Source organism: Engraulis encrasicolus, chromosome 3 (genome assembly GCF_034702125.1).
Source record: "Engraulis encrasicolus isolate BLACKSEA-1 chromosome 3, IST_EnEncr_1.0, whole genome shotgun sequence".
NCBI classification, from domain to species: Eukaryota; Metazoa; Chordata; class Actinopteri; order Clupeiformes; family Engraulidae; genus Engraulis; species Engraulis encrasicolus.
The window spans coordinates 44,957,734-44,979,820 of record NC_085859.1 but is presented as its reverse complement, the minus strand read 5'-3'; the positions used below and the strand labels follow the sequence as shown (position 1 = coordinate 44,979,820).

The window sequence follows — 22,087 nt, the reverse complement described above, 5'->3', positions numbered from 1 at the left end:
CTCCTGTTAACTCAGATATCGTCTGTTTCTACTGTAAGAAGGTTGGTCACAAGGTGACTGAATGCCCACTTCGTAATAAGAAGGGTAAGAATCCCAAGCCTTCTGGTTTAATTACTTCTTGTGGTACCGGGCCATTCCTCTTGCCTAAGTCTACGAGTAACCGTGCAATGGTTGCTACTAAAGGTCATGAGGAGAGGGGTGACTCTGATTACACTCCTTTCATTACCAATGGATTTGTGTCTGTGTCTGGCCAGTCTAGCTCTAGTTTTCCAGTACGCATACTTCGGGATACTGGGGCTGCTCAATCCTTTTTGTTATCTGGGGTCTTACCGCTTTCGGATAGTACTGCTACTGGAACTCATGTAGTGATAAAAGGTTTTGAGATGACTCCCATGCTGGTGCCCCTACACCAGGTACACTTGGTCTCTGAACTGGTAACTGCTGATGTCGTAGTTGGAGTTCGTACATCTCTCCCCATACCTGGAATTTCTTTAATTTTGGGCAATGACTTAGCTGGTGCCAGGGTTTGGGCTGATTCTAATGTAGTGTCTCCCCCTATTGTTGGGCCTGTGGCTAAAATGTCTAGAGTGCCTGATGATAGTAAACGCCAATATCCTGATGTGTTCCCAGCATGTGTTGTGACTCGTGCTATGGCTGCACGTGGGTTTGACTCAGACGACGTGCCCTTAAATGATTCTTTCCTTGTTCAACCTGCAGTTGCAGATATCTCCCCACAGTCACCTGTAGGGCAACCAAAAACTGCTAATGCTGACTCTGATTCAGTAGGGGGTGGAGAAGCCTCCGATGGTGAAGTTGACATTTTGGAAGTAGTCCCTTCTGATGAATTGACTAGTTGTGGGCTTTCACCCACTTCTGATGATCCTGAGTTTGACTCCTGTTCTCTGTCTGAACTGTTGAAGATCTCTCGAGATGAATTAATCAAAGAACAGACTAATGACTCTTCTCTTCAACCGTATTTGACTAGGGCCTTGTCAAAGGAGGAACCAAATGATGACCATAGCCATTATCTCATGCAGGATGGATTACTGTGTAGGCAGTTTGTGTATCAACAGGACACCTTTTCTCATACTGTGACGCAGATAGTGGTTCCTCATAGATTTCGCAATGCTGTTTTGGATCTGGCTCACACTAGGGTGGCGGGACATCCTGGGGTCAGGAAAACGTATGACCGTATTAAGCGCAGATTCTTCTGGCCTCGGCTGAAACGTGAAGTGTCTGCCTATGTGAGAGCATGCCATGTGTGTCAAATCACAGGGAAACCCAATCAAAAAATCCCTGTGGCTCCATTACAGCCCATTCCTGCGATGTCCAACCCCTTCGAACACCTCATAGTTGATTGTGTAGGCCCACTACCTCGTTCGAAAGCTGGACATAGCTTCCTGTTAACTGTAATGTGCCAGGCCACACGCTATCCAGCGGCGTATCCCCTTAGATCCATCACTACGAAATCGGTATTGAAGGCTCTTGTCAACTTTATGTCCATCTTTGGTATCGCCAAGGTTATCCAAAGCGACCAAGGCTCAAATTTCACGTCAAAGCAGTTCTCTAGGGCATTGCGTCAACTTAAAGCCCGCCACAATATCTCGAGCGCTTATCATCCACAGAGCCAGGGGGCGCTAGAACGCTTTCACCAGACTCTCAAGTCTCTCCTCCGTTCTTATTGTACGGAGGCTGAATTCGAAACGGGAGGCAGTGACTCGATGACTCTCCTCCTACATAAACAGGTCACTGATCAGAGAGGCGAAGTCAGCTGATGAGGCAGCCGTTACGAACGGCACTAACGAGTGCGCCGTCTTGCGCATTTGATGTTACGGCGATTCTTGCGATTCTATGGGGGGAGTTACGTTCATCACGTTAGCGCTTAGCTTACGCATGCTATTTGAACGGTGAATGATCGTCAGACGGCGGAATCGTAAAATAGGCTATAAATAGATCTAGCGACAGCATATTTAGATACTACAATGTTGATTTATGCATTCGATTTTCAATATCTACATACATAAGTGTCAGAATAAAGAGTATGATAAGGTAGTAGCTTGGGTAGTAGCCATGTTTGTTTTTCAGGTTTCCGGTTGAGAGGGAGGTGGCGCACAGCATGTTGGGTACCAAGGAAGCGAAGTCAGCATCTGATGTATCCTTGAAATATCCTCGTTACGCCCACAAATGCAGTCAACTGCCGAGAGAGGAAATAAAGCAATTTTTCGTTTCGATCCACACTTCATGACTCGATGTCCAGTTAGCTCACTGGAAGGACAGCTGCCTTCCCCGTTTCGAATCGGGCCGGAGCTTAGTGCTGATTGGGAGGAGGGGCTACCCTGGTTGCTCTTGGCCAGTAGGGAAGTGGTTCAAGAGAGCGTGGGCTTTAGTCCAAATGAACTCGTTTTTGGGCATACCGTTAGGGGAACAACTGCTGTCTTGGCAAATAAGTGGCATACTACTGATGACACACCATCCAATGTCTTGGATTATGTTGGTGGTTTTCGTTACCGGTTGTACGAGGCTCGGGCTGCTGCGCAGCGTAAGCTGGGGAAAGCCCAGTTAAAAATGCAGAGTCTTTTTAACCGTAAGGCAAAACACCGCAGTTTCAAACCTGGTGAAAAAGTCTTGGCATTGTTGCCTTTGATGCATAGTCCTTTCCAAGCAAAGTTTAGTGGACCATACCAAGTGTTGAAACATTTGCCTGATTATAACTACCTACTGAGTACTCCTGACAGACGAAAGAAGGTCCAGGTTTGTCATATCAACCTTCTGAAACCTTACATTGAATCAGAGTCTGCTGCACCTGTTGGTCTCATTGCATCATTACCTGCAGAGGGCGCCACTATGCCTAGTGTTGTTGCTGGGGATTGTGAATCTGGTTTGGATCTGGGTTCTGACATCGATGATGAGGGGGTGAAGTGTCCATCACGGGCGGTTGTAGAGGGTCGTCTCAAAAATTCTGAGTATCTTGCAGAGTTGCCCTTACAACTCTCTCACCTGTCTGACTCAGAGCAAACGGATATTGCTGACCTAATCCATTCATTTCCTTCTCTATTTCCTGATGTTCCGACACGTACCTCAGTGATTGAACATGATATTGACGTCGGTGGGGCTCCGCCTATGAAACAACATGCTTATCGTGTCAATCCTTTCAAGAGGGAAATGTTGCAGAAGGAGGTTGATTATCTGTTAACACACGGTATAGCTGAACATAGCTTCAGTGCATGGAGCTCCCCCTGTCTGCTGGTAAACAAACCAGATGGGACTTACCGCTTCTGCACTGATTATAGGAAGCTTAATGCCGTAACAAAACCTGATTGCTACCCTTTGCCAAGGTGCGACGATTGTGTCGACCGTGTGGGCTCTGCAGTCTTCGTCAGTAAATTTGATCTCTTGAAGGGATACTGGCAGGTTCCGTTGACTGCCAGGGCAAAGGAGGTGTCTGCATTCGTTACCCCTGACTCCTTCTTACAATACCAGGTAATGCCATTCGGAGTGAGAAATGCTCCGGCCACATTCCAGAGGCTTATCAATCAGGTTTTGGTGGGCATGCGTGGCTGCGATGCTTATTTGGATGATTTGGTTTTGTATAGCTCTACTTGGGCTGAGCACCTAGAATAGATCAGAGAACTGTTCACCCGTCTCTCCAAAGCTAACTTGACAATCAACCTAGCTAAATGTGAATTTGGGAAGGCTAGTGTCACTTATCTGGGCAAGGTAGTGGGTGGTGGGCAGGTCCGTCCTGTGGAAGCGAAAATTGAGGCCATCTGCAATTACCCTGTACCAGGAACCCGCCGAGAGCTCCGGCGATTCCTTGGGATGGCTGGCTACTACAGAGCATTCTGCAAGAATTTTGCCACCGTGGTTACACCCCTTACTGGTCTCCTTAGTCCTAAAGTTCCATTTGAATGGTCACCAAATTGTCAAGAGGCCTTTGAACATGTCAAAGCTTTGCTTGCTACCTCTCCTGTTTTGTCTGCCCCGAATTTTGACCGTCCCTTTTGTGTTGCAGTGGACGCCAGTGAGAGTGGCGCTGGCGCTGTTTTACTTCAACTGGACTGTGATGGTGTCGAGCACCCTGTGTGCTATTATTCCAAAAAGTTCAATCGTCATCAACGGGCCTATTCTACTGTGGAAAGGGAGGCTCTAGCTTTGATTTTGGCCATGCAAAATTTTGAGGTCTATGTGGGGTCTTCCTCTAGCCCCACTGATGTTTATACAGATCATAATCCTTTGGTCTTTATTGACAGAATGCGGAATAAGAATCAACGCATTATGCGGTGGAGTATTCTCCTCCAGCAGTATCCCTTAAGGATAAAACACATTCGAGGCAAGGATAATATCGTTGCCGATGCCTTGTCTCGTGTGTAGTTTAGATATAGGATTGTGGTTTTGATGTGTGTTTCACTTTTTTTGTTTTTTTTTCATGCTCTCTCCAGTTTTCCCTTGGATCCAGGAAATTGGTTGGAGGTGTGGTTTTTCACTTTTTGTTGTTGAGGTTGTAGTCAACCTCTTTTTAAGGTGGGAGGTGTGACGTCCCCCTGTGCCCCCTTCAGGCTAGTGTGTGCCAGTGCACGGGCATGACTATGCTTGATGGGGGTTACCCTAATCATTTAGTGGTTTCACCTGTGGGGAGGTATAAAGTCCTCCTCTCCTCTTCCGATGGCAGGCACTCTGACCTCGACCTCACCACTGGCTGCTTTCATTTCTTGCTCTCCTCTCACGTCTTTACCCTCACCCTTTTAATTCTTCCTTTACAGCTCACATATTGATACTGACACATACATTGCATACACCATTCACTTGCATACACCCATTCATGCATCCCCTAGACACCTGTTTGAATTTATTATTATAGTTCAATAAAAATACATTTGAACTTTCATTCTTTGTGTGGTCTCCTTTTCATGTTGCACCCCCTAAACGAGCTGGGGGTCGTAACATCACAACACACAAAAAGCTTCGATACACCCACGCAAAGCAGAATTAAAACAGTATTGATTCGTTACATAGCAAATATTTGAGATGACCAATGCACACACACACACACACTCTCACACACACACGCACATACACACACTCCCCCTGGTCTTCAGGTGATGTCAAAGATTTTCTTAGTTCTAAGTTCTAGTCTCTGGTGTCCTGTCTGATGATGCTGTTCTTTCTCCAAGTGGCGCTGAAACATAAAGACCTGAGACTCACTACAATGAAGAATGCATACTGTGTGTCATCATTTATGCAAGTTGCTTTTCATCAACTTCTCAGAAGCATAAATGACTCTTACTAAGGCATTGAGTACTTGTTTTAAAAAGATTTTATATCACAAGTGCAACATTTCGCATGCAGTAAAAAAGAAACAACTTACTGAGAGCCAGGACATACTCATTCGTTGCAGCTGAAAATAGATGAAAGAGATCAAACAGTTATTACAGTGTAGTCATGAAATCATCTAAGCCAGGCAATTGTTGCATGCTTTCACAAAATAACACTCCAAGTATTGCCACCAAAGATCCAAAAACATGACATGTACAGGAAACAGTATGACACACAAAAACACACACATACTCATTCACACACACATATTCTCTCTCTCTCTCTCTCTCTCTCTCTCTCTCTCTCTCTCTCTCTCTCTCTCTCTCTCTCTCTCTCTCTCTCTCTCTCTCTCTCTCTCTCTCACACACACACACACATACACACACACACACACACACACACACACACACACACACACACACACACACACACACTAACAAGGACTTTTTAGATTATGTTTTACCTTGATGTCTTCTGTAACATTTGACGGCAGCAGTGACAATGACAGTGATGACTACACACAATAAAAGCAGTGCAATACTGATCACGATCAGGGCTGTAGTGGTCAAATTAGAGGTGGGTAAACTATGAATTTTTTGATAAGACAGACCGTGACACGACGCGACGCGTGTATCATCGGTGTATCTGTGTATCTACAGGTATGAAAATGGGTATGAGGCCAGGCATGATAGTAGGCCTATAAAGTATCGGTATCAATGCATCCAAAATGCTCATTTGTTTAAAAGCCACTAGAACTTTTTGGCATGCACATTCATTTGTCTACTATAAATGACAATTAAAATCTCTTCAGTTAGGCCTATAGGCCTATCACATAAGTTATGTGATCATATGATGCAGAGTGTGCCTTTGCTACAATCCTATAGTAGGCCTAACACCTACTGTATATTGGAGTAGCTCAACAGCATAACAATGCAGCTCAATTTCATAGGCCTATTCCACTTTCTGCATTAGGTTTTTAAAAATAGATTCACCATCATGTACTGTAGGCCCATCTCAGCCATTCCCCACAAAGATGAATGGCACTAGGCTATAACATTGGAAACTAAATATAAAAAACACAGCATTTGTGGTTTTCAACTGAATTGATAATGATTTGCTATTAGGCTACATTTTAGGCTTATATTTTTATAAGACACCTCACAATTTACCCCTCCACCATCATCCATTAGGCCTACTTAGCTAGGCTAGGGCCTACTTGTAGTGGCATGGTGCTCATAGATTAGCAATAGGCACTGCAGCCATTAAGAGAGTAACTGGAGTTTTACCTACCATTCATAAGCTCCAGGGGTAGTCTACTTAGCTGTCGATATTCTCCCACTTCTCCTTCGTGAGGCCCGGCTTCTTCTGTCCGTTGTCCGTCTCGGCAGTCTTCTCCGGTCGTCCGTCCTCTCTGCAAGCACAGCCCGTGTGGTGTCTGGCTCCCTGGTCCTCTCTCTGACAAGACGCATCTCCAGCATATATATAATGCTCCCCCTCTCAAACACACCAATCGTTGGAGCGAATTTTCTCCCCCTGTCCAGCTGGGCTGCATTGGGACAATAATGAATTAACAGGGCACAATTATAAACCATTAGCCTTGCTAGGCTGGCTGCCGTGTTTACATTTTGGGGACAGTGAGCCGCCATCTTTGTTCCGGATGGCTACACCGAAACCGCTCCCTAAAGGAAACGGGGAACACATATTAGTTCCGCCCCATTGTGTGTAGTCACCCCGGTGACACCGAGAAACCTGGGGCCTCATTTATCATTAGTTCGTAGAATGCATTCTAAATTGTGTCCTACGAGTGAAATATAGAATGGTCGCAAGTATAGAAAAATCGGAATTTATCAAACGTGCGTTGGCTGCTCCTACGCACACGTCTGCATGATAAATCCCACACCTTCCAAATCACTGTGCACGCGCGCATTCGAGGTAATTTGCATCTCGAAACGCCTCCAAATAACCATATGTAAGGGTTAACGTTCGGCGAGAAGGTCGCTACCGTGGAATAGCAGCACGACAGAGAGAATCTTTAGACCCCGACGCGGAGCGGAGGGGTCTTGTTCTCTCTGAAGTGCTGCTATTCCACAAAGCGACCGACTCGCCGAAAGTTAACCCGCTTATTATATGGATATACTTAAATGATTCACACATGCGGGGACATTTCTTTAGACCTATTTAATGTTAAGATTGTTGCTGCGCAAAACAAAACAGTGCCGTTGTGGAACACCGCTAGGCAACAGCTAGGTAGGCTAGCCAGGACAACAGGTGTTGTCTATCACAGCAGCTGATTAGAGTGACAAAAGACCGGACCCCCTGCGGAGTGATATGAAACATTCGCTTTAGCCACTGACTTGTATACAAGCCAGTGGCTTTAGCAGTGAACGTCTTGTTGCCATTGACAGCGGTAGCCAGGACAACGGGTGCTGTCTATCACAGCAGCGGATTAGAGTCTTGTTGAAAAGTCGCTTTAGCAGTGAAAAGTCTTGTTGCCATTGACATCGGTCTGTTATAGACCAACCCGTCCGTTATCGAAAAATAACAGACGTCCGAACGTTGGGGAGCCCCGTTGAAATGAATGGAGCATTCGACAGATGACGTCACAACCATATAATAAATGGTATTAAAATATATTCAAATGCCATGTTAATTCAAAGGCGCAACCCTGTTTGGACACACATGAACACACACGGACACACGCGCCAGTCGAAGCGCTGGCGGGAAGTGCGGAGATGGAAACATTTCCGCGGCAGAAGTGGAGGTGCTTTCGACAGAAGGAGGACAGTGTTTCAAAATAAGTAAAAGAAGGAGACACACAGGGACGAAATCACTGTAAAATAGCACACTGTCATACTTCATTGTCATTCAAAGCAAACTGTACCTTGCATGGTCAATATAATTTGCAATTTCGTGTTTCTTCCACTTGCACGCATGGTCTGAGGTGTGCGTAGATTTAAGCACTATTCTACATTCAAGTACATGTTCATAAATCCCACACTTTGCTCAGGAATGATCGCACGCACGCTTTACGCACAGATCTGTGCCTAAGAACGCTTGATAAATGAGGCCCCTGGAGTAGATGAAAATGATTCCTACTAAAGCGTTAAGTAGGCCTATGTTCAACAATATTTTTTAAATGACACCAAATTTATTTTGGATTATTCCAACGGCAGATCACAAGGCGCAGGGAACTTTGACGTGCGTAATTGCCATTAAGAGCTGCGTAAACGCTATTTAGAGGTGGGTAAACGCTATTTAGAGGTGGGTAAACGCTATTTCCTAAATTCCAGAGGTGCGTAAACGGCGTTTACGTGCGTTTACCCTCCACTACAGCCCTGATCACGATCCACAGTGATGCTGCAGACCCTGGATCAAAACCTGTCTCAATGCAAAACAAATAACAAAAATGACTCCATCACTTTTTGTTAAGGCAGCTAATTTTAATAATCACAATTATTCAGCCAGATACAAAAATAGTTAAGATATTACCTGCCTGAACTATACACTGATATGGTCGAGTTTTGAAACCATGGGTCTCATCAGTAACGCAGCATTCAAAGATCTTTACCTCATGGATAAACTGGCCAGAGTAACTTTGTATTAGCCTGGTCCTGACCATCCCATAATACTACCATTTGATTTGGTATTCATGGTCTGGAGCTTGTGTAATCTGACGCGATTGCAGGAAGCGGGAAGTTTGCACTCAGTTCTGGTTTTAAATGATTGGTCAGCTCTCAACCAATCACTGACAGTTACTCAACAACAACATAGCACAGACCAGAGCCATTGGCGCTAGGGATGCAAATTATCGATTAATTCATCAATCATTAGTTGATAGTCTTATCGATCGACTTTCGATTAATTGATAAGCTGCGTTTTTTCACCGAAATTTCATAGGGACTTTTAAAATATCAGCTAAATAGTTAAAACACTGAGTTAAAAATGTATATATTTTGTTATATAATTATATTATGATAATTATATTATGATTATTAAGCCCATATTGTATTTTATTGTATTATGTTACATTATATAATCCTCAAGTAATTATGCATTAAGAAAAGAAAGCAGATATGTTTTCTATGGCATCTCCACACCACCTTTGGGGGCCAGCATGATCAACCACAAATATTTTATAAGCTTCAAAATAAAGAAATGCCATATATTGGGTAGTGTGTTGGTGTCCACAATGGATAGTAATGTCAACAAAGTTCGTTTCTGAACATAAAAAGCTATTTCCTGTGTCTGTAAGGAGAGCTAATAAGCTAACAGGCTCCATTGAGAATGAATGGAGCTATGACAACAACACTTATAGCTAACACGGATTCACCTGAAATTGAACAGATAATCCTCCTCTTCATGCATGGTCATTATATATGATATTACCTTGCCCAGTTCAGCTAATACCAGTTTTGATATCTGACAGGGTGTTAGTTGCCTGCCAGTGAGATTTGCCTGTTTTGAAAGATCGTTTTTCTCATAATTAAAACAGTAACAACTTACACCATTGGGCTTGGCATAATCACAGATTGAAGTACACATCTCCAAAAGACCCACAAGAACTCCAGAAGTTGCAATAATGATTTAATAGATAAAAACAATGTGCACCATGGATTTGAATAGAACTAGAAATACTCATCAGTCTCTAGCGCCCTCTGGCGATTAATCGCGATTAATACATTTTAGCTGAGCAACCTCTTGCTCGACAATTAATATAAAGTCGATTAATCCTTTGCATCCCTAATTGCTGCAGACGTTTACGTCATCGTCACAAGCATCCTCCCTCTTTTTCCCCCACGTGGGGCGCTTATTCTCTTATTGGCTGTTTTCTGGGGGGCGTTGCGCAGCCAAATCCTACCGCTGCAAACACCCCACAGAAAAGGGGGGCCAGACTACCGTAGAGGAGCCAATCCTTTGGCGGAAGTACGTAGGATGGCTCGCGAGGCCAACTTTGTATAGCAATAGCAGTAAAACAGACACACTAAGCATTACCCATTTGAATATCCAGTTTGTTGTCCAGGCTGAGGTGTTGAGCTGTGCAGGTGTAGTGATGCTGCTGTAGCTCCTCTGTGCTGACCTCCAGGCTCTTCCTCATCTGGTACGTCTCATCTCCATTAGGTAGCAGCTCCCCCCCAGTGATCTGGTGGTCAGGCACAGGCTGGCCGTCTCTGATCAGGGTCAGGTTGATGTGACGGGGGTAGAAGCCAGTGGCCAGGCAGGTCACTCTGACCCCTCGAGAGTCTGGGAGTCTCTTCTGGAGGAGCCGGACTCTGGGTGGTACTGTGGAGGATGTATGTGCAATAAAACGTCATTCTACCTCCTTGTATTTACAGGAAATAAGTCTTATGAGATCAGTGGCTGTTCTGCAACCTTGTCATATGCCCACCCAAATGCCAATGCTAATACCCAATGATTGCGTAGTAAATGGAAATGTGACAGGCTGAACCGCCTGTTCACGGCAAGGTGTGTCCTTCGAGGCTTTCCATTCCCTACTGACGTCACAGGACTCAGGTAGCTGTTTAGTGGCTAATGCGTAAAGGGCCGTACACATACGTCGCTGCTAGTTACTCGCTCAGCGGATGAAGTCATTAGAATGTCTACGTGTTCCAGCGAGTCTCGCTGGCGAGTAGGCGAGGAGAGTACAAGCGATGCGATGTGGGTGGGTTCCGAGATAAACTTATTTTATCTTCGAGCGACGCGAGTTAAGCGAGTAACCAATTGGAATGCAGAATACAGATTATTGACAGGTGACGTTGCCCCTGTGGTGTTCTGACCACCCAACTTCTGCACGCCAACACACTTTGGTTAAAAGCGTTGAGGAAAATACACACAGTGTACACCATCAAAGGCTCATATGCATGGTTGTGCACAGCACACGATCAACGTTAAACAGCGTAGGCCTACATTTTGTTTCGTACGGACGTTATAGGCGCGGACAGCGGGAACCTTGACAACCAGTAAACAAAATCACCCAGAGCGAGTGGCAAGTAGGCGAGTGAGCAAGTAGCGAGTAAATAGCAGCGACGTGTGTGTACGGCCCTTAATTGATGGCTAGGCCATTGTTTTTATAAAAATCCACTGGAGTAAGCAGGCTTGTAGGAGGCCTCTCGGTGTGCTGGTATTCGTTGATGGTGCCCCTGGCGTCCAACCATCTCCATTGTGGCTACATCCCTCCTCTGTGTTGTGGAGGTATGTAAGCATAAATACTGTGTTGTGTTGTATGTTTAACTTGTTCCAAACTGTAACCAATGCATTGACCACTGTATGTTTTCTTACTTTCAGACACCTCAGAGCATCATTGTGGGTCTGATGTAGCGGCAGACAGCCTAGAGGCAGATACTCGCCGCTGTTTTGCCCTATTTAATTTAGCCTTTTTGGTATTGGTGTGTCTTTGTTTTTGTTCCTTTTGTCCGGCCCCCGCTTCAGTTTTCTGTCTGTTTTGTGAAGGTGTTTGGCAGTCTTAAACTAAGTAACCTAGTCCCTCTACTAATTCTAGTCTTGCCTACTATGGGGCAGGTTCTCAGTAGGCTCAGTAGGAGTGTTAACATATTGTCTCACCGGTGTGTAGTGGAAAGTAACACTGATTGAATCACTTGCATAGCGTAGCGAACCTATGACTGTGTGTGGATTGGTGTGGTTAAGTCTTTGAGTATGTGCAAGCATGTTAAACACATTTATTATATGGTGTGACGTCATCGGTCGAATGCTCCATTCATTTCAACGGGTCTCCCCAACGTTCGCACGTCTGTTATTTTTCGATAACGGACGGGTTGGTCTATAACAGACCGCTGTCAATGGCAACAAGACTTTTCACTGCTAAAGCGACTTTTCAACAAGACTCTAATCAGCTGCTGTGATAGACAACACCTGTTGTCCTGGCTACCTAGCTGTTGCCTAGCGGTGTTCCACAACGGCACTGTTTTGTTTAGCGCAGCAACAATCTTTTGACATTAAAAACTATAATAGACTTAACATTAAATAGGCCTAAAGAAATGTCCCCGCCATGTGTGAATCATTTAAGTATATCCATATAATAAGCGGGTTAACTTTCGGCGAGTCGGTCGCTTTGTGGAATAGCAGCACTTCAGAGAGAACAAGACCCCTCCGCTCCGCGTCGGGGTCTAAAGATTCTCTCTGTCGTGCTGCTATTCCACGGTAGCGACCTTCTCGCCGAACGTTAACCCTTACTTAGTCTCGACCCATAGCCGGTCCTGTTAGTCTGACTTGGTGAACGTTCATCCAGGTGGCAGCCAATCCTGTTTTCTGTTTAAAAGTCTATATTTCGGCGGTGCGGCTATTTTAATGATTTATGTTTGTTACAATGAAGATAAAATTTCCATGTGTCAAACGAAGGAATCTGTCTCTGTCCAGTCTATCCAGACCTGTTGTGCCTTATAAATATTCTGGGGGCGGAATGACCCCAGTGGCGTAGTCGTGCAATTGCATTGTGTGCCGTGGTATTAAAATTGGTATCTCTTATTATACTGGGAAATTTCCTAAGTTCCACAATACTACAGAAAGTTATATTACTTGTTATTGCCGTCATGCTTCTCATTAGCCCACAAAAGATCAACTTTCAAACAAACATCTCTCATCTCTAGCTGTATTTTTCCTTCATTCTAGCACCAAGCTTTATATCAGGGGTCCCCAAACTTTTTTCTCTGGGGGCCACATTATCGTTCCTTACTGTGATCAGGGGCCGGGCTTAATCACGTGGGCTGTATACTAGGCCACTGCCTGTTATAGCCATAATTTATAGCACAAAATAGTTCATCATTACAAGTGATTTGCAAAAGTCTTCAAAAGTACTTCACATGTTTTTCAATTTGAAGTACCACAGGTATTCCTTTTCATTTCTAATAATCATGTAAAAATAGCAAGGAAAGTTAGAAAAATATGGTGATTGACAGTTTATGAGTGATACAAAAGAAATGGTAGGCCTCTTTATATTACAGTGAGATGAGAAACTATCAAGACAAGAAACTTCTAGTGATTCACACTAGGTTAGTGAAAATTAAACATAGGAAGGCCTGTTGATAAACAAAATACAATATTTAAAAAGTATATTCTATCATTATTTTTTTCTGTGAGGATCGCTTCTTTAGGCCAGTTCAAATGGTGAGGTGTAGAGAGGTGGAGGGCCGGTCAAAGGGGCATGGCGGGCCGCATCCGGCCCCCGGGCCTTAGTTTGGGGACCCCTGCTTTACATGAACCACATGCCACAGCAACCTTGACCTTTGTCTTCCCCTTTTCTTTCTGTTTTTTTTTTTTACTCTCTATCGAATCGAGCCCGGGTCGGCCGCAAAGCAGATGAGTGCCCTACTGTTAGCGCCACGGTAGGGACACACAGGTTGTCCTTAACACATTGACTCCCATGCTTTTTTTTACTCTCATGCATTGACTCCCAGACTGTTTGTATGCACTCTGCCTGATGAAGGTCTAAGGACCGAAAGCTTGATAAAAAAAATAGGTGATGCGTCACGACCGGACACCGCCCACCTCTCAATCTCCTGTTATTGTTACCTGCGCCAGTGACGGTTCCACAATTGACTCTGCCGTGATGAAGGCCACACCTTGGCCTAAACATGTTGGCAATTTTAACTTTTCTATCATGATTTAGCAGTTTGATAAAGCTATTTTCACTTTTTTGGAAGAGTGTTGTGGATACTTCAACTGTAGTGTATGTACCTTTTCTCATAATGTGATTCTTGTGATTATGCAGGTGTATCTTGAGCTTTCTCAGACAGAGAGGGTAGAACACGTTCTCATGGAGCCATTTGAGCTGATCAAACTCCATTGTGTCCCACATGGCTGGCCAATGCCAGTGACCCTTGAAAGTGTACTGGTCTTTGTTGATGGACAGCTGGTCTCCACTTTGTCCATTGAAGGCATCGTTTATAAACAGGCTAGGCCAGGCTGGTTATTTTCAAGCAACTCACAGCCCCCCACTCTCTGCTGTACATGAACACCTGTAAAAGAGGGGGCAAGAAAAAAGACAAAAAGAAAGCAAGTACTGCATGTGTGGTGGTTATGAGGTGGATGATCAATTGGGACTCTTGCTTTTCCCATTGAATTCATACACTACTGTATTACAAAGCAATGTGAATGATTCATTTAAAAAAAATCAATGATGTCCTTTTGGATGTTGAAAAGAGTCATTACACCTTTCATCCAAAGGTTTTGGCCAAATGACAGGATCTCAGATCTATAAACGTCCGTAGTTTAAGTCTGTTAACAGGCCTGTAAAGAGTACAGAGACATAGCTTCTGGTTTATTACCAGACGAAACCTGGAAAAAAAACCTTTGGATGAAAGGTGAACCATCTTTAATTGCTAGAAGGAAGTCAACAGCAAATCATGTCGAGGGCGTCAGTTGACCTAATACTACACAGGGGCACAGAAGGGCGCAGAAAAATAGTGTGAGCGCCCGAGCAAACATTTTTTGCTGTTATTTATCTTAAAAAAACATAACAAGTAGTAAATAGTGAAACAAAAAGCATACAAAGCACAACTAGATTGCAATCTCACAGAAAATGCTGTAAGCGGGCTTGCCTTTTGGGGCAGAGATGAGGAGTTTTATTTTTGATACATCTATCCCTAAAACAAACTACTATTGAGAAAACAAAGCTAAAAGAAATTTTGGGAAAAAATCCATCCACCCAGTCAGAAGTTATGGGCCAAACCATTCAGCCATCTTGGATTCAGCCATCTTGAAAGTGTTGTAGCTCCGCGTTTTGGGGATATACTAAATTACATACATGGTATTTTAAGTTGGCTAAGAAACACTGCATATGATATAATTTTGAAAATCAACATGGGTCGGAGTGGGATTGGAACTCACAACCTCCATATCTCTAATCCAGCACCTTTGCCATTGATACTAAATGACATACATGGTATTTTAAGTTGGCTAAGGAACACTGCATATTATATAATTTTGAAAATCAACATGGGTCCGATTGGGATTGGAACACACAACCTCCATATCTCTAATCCAGCACCTTTGCCATTGATACTAAATGACATACATGGTATTTTAAGTTGGCTAAGAAACACTGCATATGATATAATTTTGAAAATCAACATGGGTCCGAGTGGGATTCAAACTCCCAACCTCCATATCTCTAATCCAGCACCTTCACCATTGAGCCAAGCAGCTGGCTGTCATAAACATTCCAGTAAGACGATATCACATTTTATACAATAGTTAGATCCGGTCAATTTATTTTGCGATGTCTGATTGGACGAGACGCGTTCTACTGGCATTCTACGCGTCGGTAAGGAGGATGATGTCTAGGTGGACATCATCCCCGGAGACTCATCACACCTAATAATCACTCCGCCGTGGATAGAATGTAACCAGGGCCGCGCATTTTGAACTCGCCATCATTCTATCTCATAGTCTACTGCGGAGAAAGTGAATGTAACCAGGGCCGCGTATTTTGAACTCACCATCATTCTATTCCATTGTTCAATGCTGGACTAAGTTGGGCGCACGCACGCCCGCATGACAGAGACGCGTAGCCTATCCCCGTTGGTATTTGGATTCTGGCAGAGAGGAAAGAAGTGATCTGATTCTAGTGCTGTTGTCTGGGCAGTTGGCACACCTCTGCGACCTCTATTTCGTAGTCTTTTGAAGGCAATCTAACACATGCAGCCTACGTTAAATATCTGTTCATACACGGAAGATAGTTTCAAACGGGAGATATGCGGGACTTTTTTGACACTTTTTTTGACACAGCTACAGAAAGGCTATGTCAGTCTCCTGCAGTGTATGAGAACCGCTATAATCGGATCTCATTTGCGCTGCGGGAGAGGGAATGACGAGGAAGAGATGGCTTAAAAATACAGCCTAGGCTATCAGCAAAGCTTGCCATCCACCACGTGTAAATCAATTAATAGTAGCCTACAAAGTGGGCATCTGGAAGCAAGATACCGTGTGCCATGCAATTTAAAATGATGGCCGCTTGGAACTGGAATGAGTTGCCTTTTAGTTTATTGGGAGGGAAAACGCGAACCCATCTCGGGTTCGCACCCACATCAGACGTTTGCCGATGAAAGTGTTTCAGCAGCAAAGTTGTAGCCTGCAGTAGGCCTAGCCTAAAGCAGACATCGGGATATCATAGGCCTACAAGGGATTGATTTGTGTGGTTGTGCGTGTGAGAACAGCGCTCGGATCTCATGCGGCACTGGAGAGGGAAAGACGAGGTGTGTCTTTACGCAGCTATCAGCAAGTTTTGTGGTCCACAAAAACGTGAAAATCAATGTCGGCCAAAAGTAGGCATCTACTAAAATGTTGAAGTTGCACAGTGTTTTCATTTATCATGCATTATTTTAGTAGGCTAAGCGAAGCCCATTCGCAGTCCACACAGAAATGCACTTCACAGCGTTTCATGGAACTTTACGCGCTGGCGCTGTCAGCTCGTCATTGCATAGCAACCATAATCAATTCGGAACTACTTTGCTTAGCGGAGCAGGTAAACAAAGTATGATGAAGGTAACTAATAAACATGAATTCGAACATTTATTCTGGTATTTTGTTGGCAATTGAACTATTGTATAAAAGCAATATGACCCTCGTGGTCGGGATGATGTTTAACGTATATCATCCCTGGTGTGATTGCCGACGGCACTCAGCCTTCGGCTTCGTGCCTATGGCCGAACCACACCAGGGATGATATCCGCCAACATCATCCCTCCCACTCGGGTCATATTGCTTAAGCATTGAAGAGCTGAACAATAGACTTCTAGAACTGTAGTTGCAGGTGCTCGTTAAGAATAGAATGTTGAGAGAAAGTGACAGTTGAGATGGAACCCTATATTAGCTGCACCTGTTCTGATTGACTGTATGGCAGTTAGTATGGTGCTCTAAGGCAGAGGGCAGAATTAAAAACAGTGTCTAGGTCTTTAGCTTGCTGTTGTTAAAAAACTAAGAAGAATTGGCACATGTCCTGATCACAGATTGAAGTCATAAATGTGATCTTTCTAACAGTCTTTGAATGAAGTTTATAGGTAAAAAGGTTCAGTCACAAATGGACCTCTTGTGGAAGATGTGCTGACCTCTTCAGAAAGGCACTTCAAGAGTCAGTGGGAAAAGCCATTGGGCCAGCCCTGCCGTTTTTACACACCTGCCATTTAAAAGGTAATGGGAGTTGTGACATGATACTTTCACAGTTTGGAGACATCTGATAGAGCAACTAAACTTCTAGGTGAAAGTGTTGATGTTTTATGAACAAAAAAGCTTCCTGCACTCTGATCCCTAGAGGGCTGGAATGCCTGGCATGAAGGTTCTACCATTGTTTTCAATGGGGACCCAAACTTGAAACCAAAAACGGAAAAACGACAAGAGACACGGACACGCTATATCAGTACAAATGATCTCCAAGCCGAGCCGGTCGTTTTAGTGTTTGAACGGTGTTTCTATCTCGAAAGGCCTAGGAAGAGATCCATTTTCTATTTTTACTGCCCTGCACAAGAGAATCAAGCAAATTTTGAACAGGTCAGTTTGATGAAGGACATCAGGACCTGCTCGAAGCAGAGGACACCTATACGGAGGGTCCTCTTCATTCAACCCCCCAGAAACAGAAATCTGTAAAACTGGCTCCCACATGGACCAAGCCACTGGTACGCTGAAGTATATTCAAGGTTGATAGAGAGCATAGTAATTGAACTGTGGCCTGTATTTACTTGATCTTTCTTGTGTGTAGGAGAGGGCGTCTTCATCCACCACCATGGCCACCCATAGTCCAAGAAGTCTTCACTATGAGGTGAGTGGCCTATTTTAGAATATACTAATGACAGTCCATCATAAAATACAAAGACACTATTTTGCTTCTTTTCTTTCAAAGTCAGAGCTGCATCTGAACTGGACAGACTGATGTGACTGGCCAACTTGGCATATTTACACATTATTATGATGTTTAGTCGCCAGTGATTATCCTGACTTTTGCATTTTTGAAACAAACAAAAACAAGTACAGATCATAATCAATATGTTCTCTATCTAGCCATGATATTAATGCACATTTTTTATTCTCATTCCTGTACACCAGGATCCACACGTAACTGGAGCTACTGCGATGGACAAGTGCCACCTGCCATCGTTGTTGGACGCAAGCATGACCTCTGAGACCGGTACCATTCATGCATATATAACCAAAATTAACTTATTGTTATGAGCAGATGCTATACACAGAAACTCTTTACTCTTCCACAGCATGGTAAACCACACTGTGTATTGTGTTACTGATAATTGTTAAACAGAACATTTGCAAGTAAGCACACACACGTAGTCAGCAGTACTGTACAACAAAACCAACCAGTTGTATAGTTGAGCTGCTCTTTCAGGGGGTAAGCTCGATATGCCATGCCTTTTTTTACATTTCCAAACACCATACTGTCATCCATCTGAAGTGCACTATCGTCAGTCTGCTTCATTCTCAGCCCACGATGAATAGCTGTTTTAATGTTTGAGTCGTAGTAAAGAACCTGGACATCATCCAGCATCATCGCAGCACTGAATTCTGGGAAAGGCGTGTCTCCGATGATGAATGTGGCAAGCATCAACAAGGAATGAGAACCTGTTGGGATGGGATTGTAAATGAGAAAATGACATTTAAAAATGTGCAGGCGTAGGTATGCTTTAATTGTTTGCCATGGTCCCTGATTGAAGAATGGCCACTGCCAGACATTTTCAGTGGTGGGGTACCCCCGGCAGATGGCCACGTACATGGCTGTAGCCAGGAGTTTGAAGTAAGGGAGGTGCGCGCGCAGCGTGCAACAATTTTTTTTAAGGTGCACTGTGTAAGATGGTGCCCGGAGTATCTATTGCAACTATACTGCTCATTGAAACTGTGCTGTCTACTGCCAATTTTGGTCTTTTCATGAATATTTGCTAAATAATGAACTAATATTTACTATTATGACCAAAATACAGTATGTTTTGCGGCTGAAAAGATCTATTTCTGGAAATTCAAAATGGCGGACAATGGAGAAGATCCCCTTTTCCATGTATGAAAAGTGCAATTTTCCCAGTCATAATGAATTTGATGGTGGTGCAAAGTATTCATGAAAAAGGTAACATTTGTGAATGGGTAACATCAATTCTGGAAATAAACTACTAAAAATATGACACAGTGCACCGTGAAAGGAATAAGCCATTTTTGTAATTTACTGTATTTTGAAAATGCATGCCCATTCACAACTTTGATATTTCAATGAATATTTACTAGAAGAAACCAACAAAGAAGAGAAAAGTATGGAAGTATGGAAAATATAGATTTCCGACATTTTGAACAGGCATACTCAGAAATAGATGGCGATGATAAATAGAAATGATAACACTTGTGAATGGGCAGCATACATTCTGGATATAAACTACTAAAACAAACTCTAGTAACTGGTAAGTATTCATGAAAAAGGTAACATTAGTGAATGGGCAGCATGAATTCTGGAAATAAACAACTAAAAATCTCTCACAGTGTCCCTTTAAGTTTCATAGTGTGTGTGAGAAGAGAGCCTGTGTTTCATGAGTCTCTGTGTGTTTTAATGGACTGCCTCTGTCTTCCTCAGAGTGATAGTGCAGCGTTACCACATTTACACAACACTTCCCATCTCACTGTGCACTTCACCAACTAGAATGGGCACTCGGTAGAGCGCAAACCATCGCCTACGCCACTTATGTTTTTCTGGCCATCTTCAGAGTGTGGGGCATAACATTCTCCAAATTTTGGTGTTAGTATGGAGATTGTGGTGGACACGTTTCTGAAATTTTGATGTAATTTTCATAAAAGTCGGTCCAGAATTGACCGAGTTAAGATGAGATACGTGCATTTCGCAAGGTCTGACCGTTGACCCCCAACCGCTAAAAAACGTATGGACACCACCATGACGTGTGGCACATCACAAGATCGGGAATTGAATTCTGCACATCTTGGCACTGGTTTCAAGCAAATCTGATGCCAATTAACCAAGATATCGCAAATTTACGTTTTTGACCTTTTCGTGACCTTGACCTTTGACCCAATCACTCCGAAAAAGTAATCGATTGTTCCTTGGGCCAATCATCCCACTAAATTTCATAAAAATCGGCTCAGTTCTGTCTGAGTTATACAAAGTACAAACAAACAAACATATTCACAAATAAATAAATAAATACACGGCGGTCAAAACATAACCTTCTGGCGAAGGTAATAATAATAATAATTAGGCTACTGCAGCGAGCCTATAAAAAGCACTAGTTTAATTTCAATGGCGTGACTATCAGGAAGCAACACGAGAGAAAGTAGGAAGAGTTTGCAGCAAAGAAGATCCCCTGTTCTCAACTGCTGGTGCCAGAGACTGATCTGTTCCGGTCCAAATAAAGACCACCCATCAGTGTTGCCAGATTGGGCGGGTGCCCGCCCAATTGGGCTACTTGGGATGAGCGTCGGCGGGCAAAAACGGGAAAAATTGGCCATTTGGCGTTTTTTTAAGCCGTTTTGGGCCCATAGAAGTCAATGTAATTTGTTGGATTTGGGCGGAATTTAGCGCATTTTGGGTTTTTTGAGAACCTTTTGGGCGGGATTTGGCCAGACACATCTGGCAACACTGCCACCCATACGAAAATGGTCCATGGTTTTACTATGAGAACTGAACCATGGTTTTTAGTTACTCATAGTTGTCACGTTTTTTGAGCACGGTTTGTGACTATGGTTTAACAATTGATTGACTAGTTCAACAATGGTTTAACTACGCCGCATTCCACATTATTATGCGAATGATATTTTCATGTTTCCCCAAATAATATAAATAGGCTATAATGACATTCGTCATAATTTTCAAGTCATCAGCCATTAGAGTACATTCCAATGATAACGGTATTTTTTTTAAATAATAAACAACTTAAAGGGTTAATCCAGTGTGAAATGGCTTAAATGGTGTTAAAACATGATGCTGCGGTCTAAGTTTGGGTGCTTACCTTAACTCCATTCGTGCCTTGCATTGAGAAATCGTGCACAAGTTAGCCAATGCTAATATAAGGCTTTTGCTGTGGTTCCACAGGGCATCAAATTAGCCACCGTTATAAATCTCTACTTTCCACCCATTTACGATACTTAAAGTTGCCCAAAACTTCATTCTGTAGAGTTGCTGGGTTGTTGACATGTAAAACCAGGCATAGAGAACTTTGGTAGTCCACCGTTTGTTTAGAAACAAAGCCATTCTTACAGGGTGTTGCAAAGTGCCGATTAGGGATGCAAACGATTAATCGATGAATCGACTTTAATGGATCAATGCATTAATCGATTAAAAAACATTAATCGCAATTAATCGACAATTCAACTGACAAGAGACCCATGTGAAATGGGCATGTGAAGAGTGTGTAAGAAGAGGGGTGTGAATAGTGGGAATATTTAAATCACCTTTGGGTTAAAGAATTGGAATAGAATTAATTTAAATGTGGTATTTCATCTCAATTTTTAATTAACATTTTTAGATTTAGTAGTTTTTTTTTCGAGAAATATTGAGATTTCGGGGGGGGGGGGACAGCGCTTATCAATTAATCGTAAGTCGATCGATAAGGCTATCAACTAATGATTAATGAATTAATCGATAATTTGCATCCCTAGTGCCGATATCCAAGTGCAAAGATAGAATCAGGAAAGAAGATATGTCCAGTGTATCCACCCATGCCTGCAGTTCACCTAGAGGGAGAAGGAGTCTGCATTCACTCGTTGGCGCCCCGAGTTTTGTAGTGTAGAGTTTTGTAGTGTTGTAATCCAATTTTTTTGGCATTTG

General features: G+C 43.3%; 1 long non-coding RNA gene and 1 pseudogene across 1 annotated transcript; both read right to left on the bottom strand.

Moving 5' to 3' along the window:
• Positions 1-3,688: 3,688 nt before the first annotated feature.
• Positions 3,689-7,042, bottom strand: LOC134446209 (uncharacterized). Its single transcript, XR_010034388.1, has 3 exons — positions 6,604-7,042; positions 5,366-5,395; positions 3,689-5,176 (listed from the first exon to the last, which is right to left on the bottom strand). It is a non-coding gene; the product is annotated as an uncharacterized LOC134446209 (long non-coding RNA).
• Positions 7,043-10,069: 3,027 nt separating this feature from the next.
• On the bottom strand, positions 10,070-14,636 carry LOC134445103 (major histocompatibility complex class I-related gene protein-like; annotated as a pseudogene).
• Positions 14,637-22,087: the final 7,451 nt, after the last annotated feature.